The sequence below is a fragment of the Gracilinanus agilis genome, chromosome 6 (genome assembly GCF_016433145.1).
Source record: "Gracilinanus agilis isolate LMUSP501 chromosome 6, AgileGrace, whole genome shotgun sequence".
Classification (NCBI taxonomy): domain Eukaryota; kingdom Metazoa; phylum Chordata; class Mammalia; order Didelphimorphia; family Didelphidae; genus Gracilinanus; species Gracilinanus agilis.
The window spans coordinates 15,252,281-15,261,012 of record NC_058135.1 but is presented as its reverse complement, the minus strand read 5'-3'; positions in this window follow the sequence as shown (position 1 = coordinate 15,261,012).

Here is an 8,732-nt window from a genome sequence, read left to right as displayed (position 1 = left end):
AACCTTCTCAGATCATAATGCAATAAAAATAATCATTAGTAAGGGCACCTGGACAGGCAAATCAAAAACTAATTGGAAATTAAATAATATGATTCTCCAAAACCAGTTAGTCAAAGAAGAAATCACAGAAACAATCAACAATTTCATTGAAGAGAATGACAATGATGAGACATCCTACCAAAGTCTGTGGGATGCAGCCAAGGCAGTACTCAGGGGGAAATTAATATCATTGAGTGCATATATTAACAAATTAGGAAGGGCAGAGGTTAACGAATTGGGCATGCAACTTAAAAAACTAGAAAGCGAGCAAATTGAAAATCCCCAGATGAAAACTAAATTAGAAATACTAAAAATCAAGGGAGAAATTAATAAAATCAAAAGTAAAAGAACTATTGAATTAATAAATAAGACTAGAAGCTGGTATTTTGAAAAAACAGATAAAATAGACAAAGTACTGGTCAATCTAATAAAAAAGGAAAGAAGAAAACCAAATTGACAGTATCAAAGATGAAAAGGGAGACTCACCTCTAATGAAGGGGAAATGAAGGCAATCATTAAGAACTATTTTGCCCAGTTATATGGCAATAAATATAACAATCTAGGAAATATGGATGAATACTTACAAAAATATAAATTGCCTAGATTAACAGCAGAAGAAATAGAATACCTAAATAATCCCATATCAGAAAAAGAAATTGAACAAGGCATCAAAGAACTCCCTAAGAAAAAATCACCATGGCCTAATAGATTCACAAGTGAATTCTTTCTGACATTCAAAGAGCAACTAATCCCATACTATACAAATTATTTGATATAATAAGCAAAGAAGGAGTCCTACCAAATTCCTTTTATGACACAAATATGGTACTGATTCCAAAGCCAGGGAGACCAAAAACAGAGAAAGAAAACTACAGACCAATCTCCCTAATGAACATAGATGCAAAAATCTTAAATAGAATACTAGCAAAGAGACTCCAGCAAGTAATCAAGAAGATCATCCACCATGATCAGGTGGGATTTATACCAGGAATGCAAGGATGGTTCAATATTAGAAAAACCATCCACATAATTGACCATATCAACAATCTAACAAACAAAAATCACATGATTATCTCAATAGATGCTGAAAAAGCCTTTGACAAAATACAGCATCCATTCCTATTAAAAACACTGAAAAGTATAGGAATAGAAGGACCTTTCCTAAAAATAATAAACAGTATATACCTAAAACCATCAACAAGCATCATATACTATGGGGATAAATTAGAAGCCTTCCCAATAAGATCAGAAGTGAAACAAGGATGCCCATTATCACCTCTATTATTCAACATTGTACTAAAAACACCAGCAGTAGCAATTACAGAAGGAAAAGAAATTGAAGGTATCAAAATAGGCAACGAGGAGACTAAGCTATCACTCTTTGCAGATGATATGATGGTATACTTAAAAAATCCTAGAGAATCAACTAAGAAGCTTGTAGAAATAATCAACAACTTAAGCAGAGTTGCAGGATACAAAATAAATGCACATAAATCATCAGCATTTGTATATATTTCCAACACATTAGAGCAGCAAGAGGTAGAAAGAGAAACACCATTTAAAATCACCCTAGGCAATATAAAATACTTAGGAATCCATTTGCCAAGACAAACACAGGAATTATACCAACACAACTACAAAATTCTTTCCACACAATTAAAACTAGATCTAAACAATTGGGAAAACATTGATTGCTCATGGGTAGCACGAGCTAACATAATAAAAATGACCATTCTACCCAAATTAATTTACCTATTTAGCACCATACCTATCAAACTACCTATCAAACTTCTTTACTGAATTAGGAAAAACGATAACAAAGTTCATTTGGAATAACAAAAGATCAAGAATATCAAGGGAAATAATGAAAAAAAATGTGAAGGAAGGGGGCCTAGCAGTACTAGATATTAAACTGTACTATAAAGCAGCAGTCATCAAAACAATATGGTACTGGCTAAGAGACAGAAGGGAGGATCAGTGGAATAGACTTGGGGTAAATGACATCAGCAAGACAGTGTATGATAAATCCAAAGAGTCCAACTTCTGGGACATGAATCCACTATTTGACAAAAACTGCTGGGAAATTTGGAAAACAATATGGGAGAGATTAGGTTTAGATCAACATTTCACACCCTACACCAAGATAAATTCAGAATGGGTGAAATGACTTGAATATAAAGAGGGAAGCTATAAATAAGTGAACACAGAATAGTATACTTGTCAGATCTCTGTGAAAGGAAAGATTTTAAAACCAAGCAAGAGTTAGAGAAAATTACAAAATGTAAATTAAATGGTTTTGATTATATTAAACTAAAAGGCTTTTGTACAAACAAAAACAATGCAGCCAAAATCCGAAGGGAAATAACAAATTGGGAAAAGATCTTTATAACAAAAAATTCTGACAGGGGTCTAATTACTCAGATATACAAGGAGTTAAATCAATTGTATAAAAAATCAAGCCATTCCCCAAATGATAAATGGGCAAGAGACATGAATAGGCAATTTTCAGATAAAGAAATCAAAAATATCAATAAGCACATGAGAAAGTGTTCTAAATCTCTAATAATCAGAGAAATGTAAATCAAAACAACTCTGAGGTATCACCTCACACATAGCAGGTTGGCTAAAATGAAACAAGGGGAGAGTAATGAATGTTGGGGGGGATGTGGCCAAATTGGGACATTAATGCATTGCTGGTGGAGTTGTGAGCTGATCCAACCATTCTGGTTGGCAATTTGGTACTATGCTCAAAGGTCTATAAAAGAATGGCTGCCCTTTGATCCAGCTATACCATTGTTGGGTTTGTACCCCAAAGAGATCATAGATAAATAGACTTGCATGAAAATATTTATAGCTGTGCTTTTTGTGGTGGGAAAAAACTGGAAAAGGAGGGTATGTCCTTCAATTGGGGAATGACTGAACAAATTGTGGTATATGCTGGTGATGGAATACTATTGTGCTCAAAGGAATAATAAACTGGAGGAATTCCATGTGAACTGGAAAGAACTCCAGGAATTGATGCAGAGCGAAAGGAGCAGAGCCAGAAGAACACTGTACACAGAGACTGATATACTGTGGTAAAATCGAATGTAATGGACTTCTGTACCAGCAGCAATGCAATGACACAGGACAGTTCTGAGGATTTATGGAAAAGAACGCTACCCACATTCAGAGGAAGGACTGTAGGAGAGGAAACATATAAGAAAAACAACTGCTTGAACACATGGGTTGAGGAGGACATGATTGGGGATGTGGATTCAAAACTACCACACCAATGCAACTAACAACAATTTGGAAATAGGTCTTGATCAATGACACATGTTAAAACCAGTGGAAATGTGCATCAGCCATGGGTGGGGGGTGAAGGGAAAAGTGGGAGTATGAATCAGGTAACCATGTTAAAAATGAATATTAATAAATGGTTAAAAAAAGGAGGGGAAAAAGAAGATCAAATCCTTGCCACAAATATGCCAAATCAGGGAGAATAAATTCCTACATTGGCCCAATCCAAAAATGTATGTAGTTTTCAGGACCCTGAACTCTCTATAAGGAGGTAGGTGATGATGCATCTCCATCCTCTAGAATTGAAGTTGGTCATTGTTGATCAGAGTTCTTAAGTAATTCAGCACTTTGCCTTTACATCATTGTCATTTATATAAATGATTCAGATCTGTGGATAGGGAAAGAGTTGGTGGCCTAATGTGAGTTAGAGAGGATTGCAGAAGAAAAAAATGGACAAATTTTATTCAAAATTTAAAAAGTTTTTACACAAACAAAAGCTGTGAGGCTAAAATTTGCCTGGGAAAGAAATCTTTGCTGCAAGTTTTTCTTGTAACAGATTCATTTCTAAGATATACTAGGAATTAATTAAAATTCACAAGAATAAGAGCATTTCCCCAGCTGATAAATGGCCAAAGGATATTAATCAGGCATTTTCAAAGGAAGAAATCCAAGTTATAACTAACATGAAAAAATGCTCCCAATTACTAATAATTAGATCCATATAAATTAGACACAGACTTTCTCATAATTTCTAGGTATCCGGCCACAAAACAGTGGCAGTTTCAGAGGAACAAGAGCATGAACTTGAGAGCATGAAGGGCTACCTAAGGATCATTTATATTATCCTAGCTTTACCAGCTGGACATGATCTTCCTGGACATAGTATACAATTTGTAGGAAAAAATGGGAAGAAAATAAGAGTGCAAAGATTTTTGTCTGCCTCAAGGAACATGGAAAGGATTTAAAAACAGAAGTAGCTAAGTTGGTTTCTAAAACAAGAAGTGGGATGAGGTAGCTAGATGGTTCAGTGGATAGAGTGCCCATCCTGGGTTCAAATATGAACTCAGATGTTTCTTAGCTGTGTGACCCTGGGCAATTCACCTAATCCCAATTACCCAACCCTTATCACTCTTCCCACCCCACTTAATTCAAAGATATTTTATTTTCCCAATTACATGTAATATTAATTTTCAACATATGTTTTCCAAAATTATAAGACCCAAACTGTTTCCCTTCCTCCTTTCCCTCCCCCCTCTCAGAGATGGAATGCAATTTGATCTGGGCCATACATATATTATCATGCAAAACACACTTCCATATTGGACATTGTTGTAAAAGAACACTCATACAAGCAGCTCCCCTACTCCCCAACCCCCCTACCAAAAAAAGGTACATAAACTAATTCGAAGGATGGTATGCTTTAATCTGTATTCAACTTCAAGACTTCTTTCTCTGGTGGTGGATAGCATTCCCCATCATAAATCCTACAGAGTTGTCCCAGATCGTTGAATTGCTGAAAGTAGCCAAGTTTTCACAGTTAATCATCATACAATATTGCTGTTACTGTGTACGATGTTCTCTCAGTTCTGCTTGTTTCACTCTGCATCAGTTCATGAAGGTCTTCCTAGTTCTTTCTGAAATCATCCTGTTCATCATTCCTTATAGCACAATAGTATTGCACCACCATCACATACCACAATTTGTTCAGCCATTCCCCAGTTGAGGGACATCCTCTCAGTTTCCAATTCTTTGCCATCAAAAAAAGAGCAGCTCTAAATATTTTTGTACGAGTGGGTCCTTTCCCCTTTTTATGATCTCCTTGGGATATAGACCCAGTAGTAGTATTACAGGATCAAAGAGTATGCAGTTTTCTAAGCCCTTTGGGTACAGTTCCAGATTGCCCTTCAGAATGGTTGGGTTAGTTCACAACTTCACCACCAATCCTTCTCATTCTTTTTAAAAGATACTTTGCCTCAACAAGAGAATCTGTTGAGATTTTAAGATTCTACTTGGGTTCTAGAAAAAGAGATAAATGTAGGCTAAATGCGGACACCTTTCTTTTCAGTCACATTTCCCATTAAATCAGATGGTCAGTCTTCCACAAGAGTCACTGGGATTCTCAGCTACAGCAGAAATCCTGGGCAGAGGTTCTCGGAAGACTGAGCTGGCCAGGCTGATGCTGATGCTGAGGATGCTCTGGACCATGCGCCCTCTGGTGGCCTGAGGAGAAAGCAACTTAGGAAGACATGGCTGTCCTGGCGTGGATGCTTGTTGACAAGTGATGCTTGGAGCTAGAGGGCCATCATCATTGGGGCAGAGCAGAAACACGCCTGGGAAGAACTCCAGGAATCTGACACTGAACCCTAAAGTAAGATCTCATGAATTCTTAAATGACAGATTATGCAGATCAATTGTTTTTCCTATTTGCCTCTCAATCTGTCTTTGCTTGTATCACAGCAGAAATTTTGTTAAGTGGAGCAGAAATGATTTATTGTAGACATTCACTCAGTCAACAAATATTTATTGTCTTCCTGATGAAAGAGGAGTTCTTAATCTCATTTAACATGGTGATTGTAAATTTGGATTTTAAAAATATGTCAATAACTGCATTTCAATATAATTGCCTTGCAATTTTTTGTATTTAATTTTATGCATTTAAAAACATGATTCTAAGAAGAGGTCCTTAGACTTAGATTATGTATAAAACTCATAAATAAACCTTAGGAAGAAGGTCCATTGGGCAGAAATGTAGCCTGCTAAGATAGACTGGTTGCTGATGGAGAAGGTCCTGAAATGTTGAGCCAAGGAGTTTGAGATTTTGTGTGTGTATCCTTTTTTTTTTTTTTAATCCCAGAGGCAACCGGGAGCTTTGAAAGCTTCTTGAAGAGGGGAGTGAAGTGGTCAGCCCTATGCTTTAGGAATCTCCATTGAGCAGCTATGTGGAGGACGACTCCACAGAGAGGGGAAAGGCTGGAAATGGGTAGACTATTTCTTAACCTGGGGTCTCTAAGCCAACAGATTTCAGGGTGGCTGTGCATTTGGATATGAAAAAATAATCTCTATTTTCCCTAACCTCTAATAAAAATTGAGTATGTATTCCCATTATGAAGGTAGTCCACAAAACAGGAATCTGAGAAGGGGACCCTGGGCTCCACCAGACTGCCAAGGGCCAGGGCACAAAGAAACGTTCCTAGGTGAAGCAGCATTTCTAGGGCACCCACCTAGAGAGCCCAGATTCAGGGTGTGCCCTTTTACCATTCATTCATTCATTCCTCTTCAAAGGAGCATGATTGGGAAACCAGGCTGGAAGAATACAGGAAGTGCTGGGTCAATGCTGTTATTAGTATTATTATTACTATGGTATGGATGCAGTAGAATAGTCAAGGATTTGGAGAAAGCCAGGAGGATGTGTATGGAATGATGTGAGTTGAGCAGAACCAGGAATAGACATTGTACCCCCCCCCCAAATTATAGAAGTGTTTCAGGCAAACTGTAAGCAGGGAAATTCCTTTGCTCCCTTCTATCCTTGTGACTCCTAACCCCAAACATCTGACAACTCCTATAAAACTCTGAGAGGATTATCCTCCTTGGATAGTCCTTTAGAGCTGAGATGGACAGAGATAAAACTTTAGAGATGCCTCGATACTGCTGGGTTGTATCCAAGACAGCTATCTGTCCTGTCTCCTAAACTATGAGGGTCACCCCCTAGGTCTTCAGGCAAACCTCCCCCCACCCCTGCATACCACTCTAAAGTCACAGCTTTACTCTGGCCCTGGCAGAGTCATGTCTTCACTGCTGTAAAGGGTATAAAGCCCCCAGACCTGATATCTTCTGGAGGACAGCTTTCCATCTATGCTGTCCCCCCAGGAGGCAGTTTTCCACCTATGCTGTCCTCCTGGCCAGATTCAACATTACGTTCTAAATAAATTTCTCTTCTTTATTTTTAAGCTAAGTTTCAAAGTCTTGCATCCTTGCAAAAGGTACCCTTCCAGAACAGGGTCAGGGGGTGGTGGTGGTGGTGGGATGGTTCACCTCGAGTGGAGCTGCCTACAACATGACTTCAGAACTTGGGAGCCTCTTGTTCTTGGCACAGGGGATGGGTGGAGTAGAGCGGCTTGGCTTTCCTTTGCCTTTTTGGTCTCAGGATCCCTTTAAACTCTTAAAAACGACTGAGGAACCCCCCACCCACCCACGCACTTTTGTGTACGGAATGAAAATATTATCGTCTTGCTCTCATGAGAGCCCTACAAAGGTTCTGGGAGCTGCCACTTGGAGATGCCCCGGCCAGAGAGAGCCCTATTCAAAGGGTCCCTCCATTCTGACTTGACTTCCTGGTGAGGAGGGAAAGCTTTCCTTTGGGGTTGGGTGGGAGAATTTGCAGGTAGTAAGAGTGCTCCCCCCAAAAAAAGAAAACGAGGACCAATGAAGCGTTGAGGAAATGCCCCAGAAAGATGTCAGGGGGCAGTTAGTGATCCCTACTTTGGTGCAGACCTGGGAGCCCACTCTCAGGGAGGATTGGTACCCGGACACCCTCTAAGGGAGCTGCCCGCCTTTGCCAAGACACCAGGGCATCAGGAGGAGGGGACGCCTCATCTGCCTACTCCCAGCTGATGGCGGGAGCGGGGGCGGGGAGGTGATAGAGGCTGCTCACCGCCCTGGCACTGCCAGTGAGAGCAGCCCCGAAGCTAGCATCTTAGAGGGCTTCTCCCGGCCCCCCACTTGATCAGTTCATAGCATGGGAGGCAGGCACGGAGGTGCCCCTCCCCCAGTCTCCCCAGATTGAAGAGAAGCTGCCCTGCCCGCAGGGGGTTTACACTCTCCTGGGCCGATGAGATGTGCGAGTGTGCTCTGTTGTGTAGTGTACACAGGGAGACCGAGGAGCTGGACGCTGAACTCTAAAGGGAATCTCGGATTCTAGGAGGCTGAGCGAAAGAGGGACAGTATCGAGGGGAGAGTGGACTGGGAGCACAAAGGCAGGGCGGTAAAAATGTAATATGCGTTTACACCAGTGAGGCCTACGGGGGAGGGGGGAGCGGTAAGGGCCGTGATGCAGGAGGAGGCTGGGCGGGGCCAAGCAGAAAGGACGCGACTGGGTCCTCAGGCTGGGAGGAGTCCCACGGGGTCCTCCGAGGGAAAAGGCGGGACTCGAGGTAGGCAGGCCAATCGGGAGGTGGCTGCAGGTCAGAGGCGAGCGAGAGGCGGGGCCTTATTTATTACGCCCGTCCCTTGCGGGAGCGTCATCACGTAACCCCTACTGTTCCCTCGGCTCCTCCTGTGCGCGCAGCCAGGCTGGAAGGGCGCGGAGCGGAGCGCCGCCCTCCGGGACGGCGCATGCGTGTGCGTGCGCGCGCCCGGCTCGCTGCGTGCCCACGCCAGCTTGCGCTCCACCCCGGAGGCGGGAGTTTCTCCTC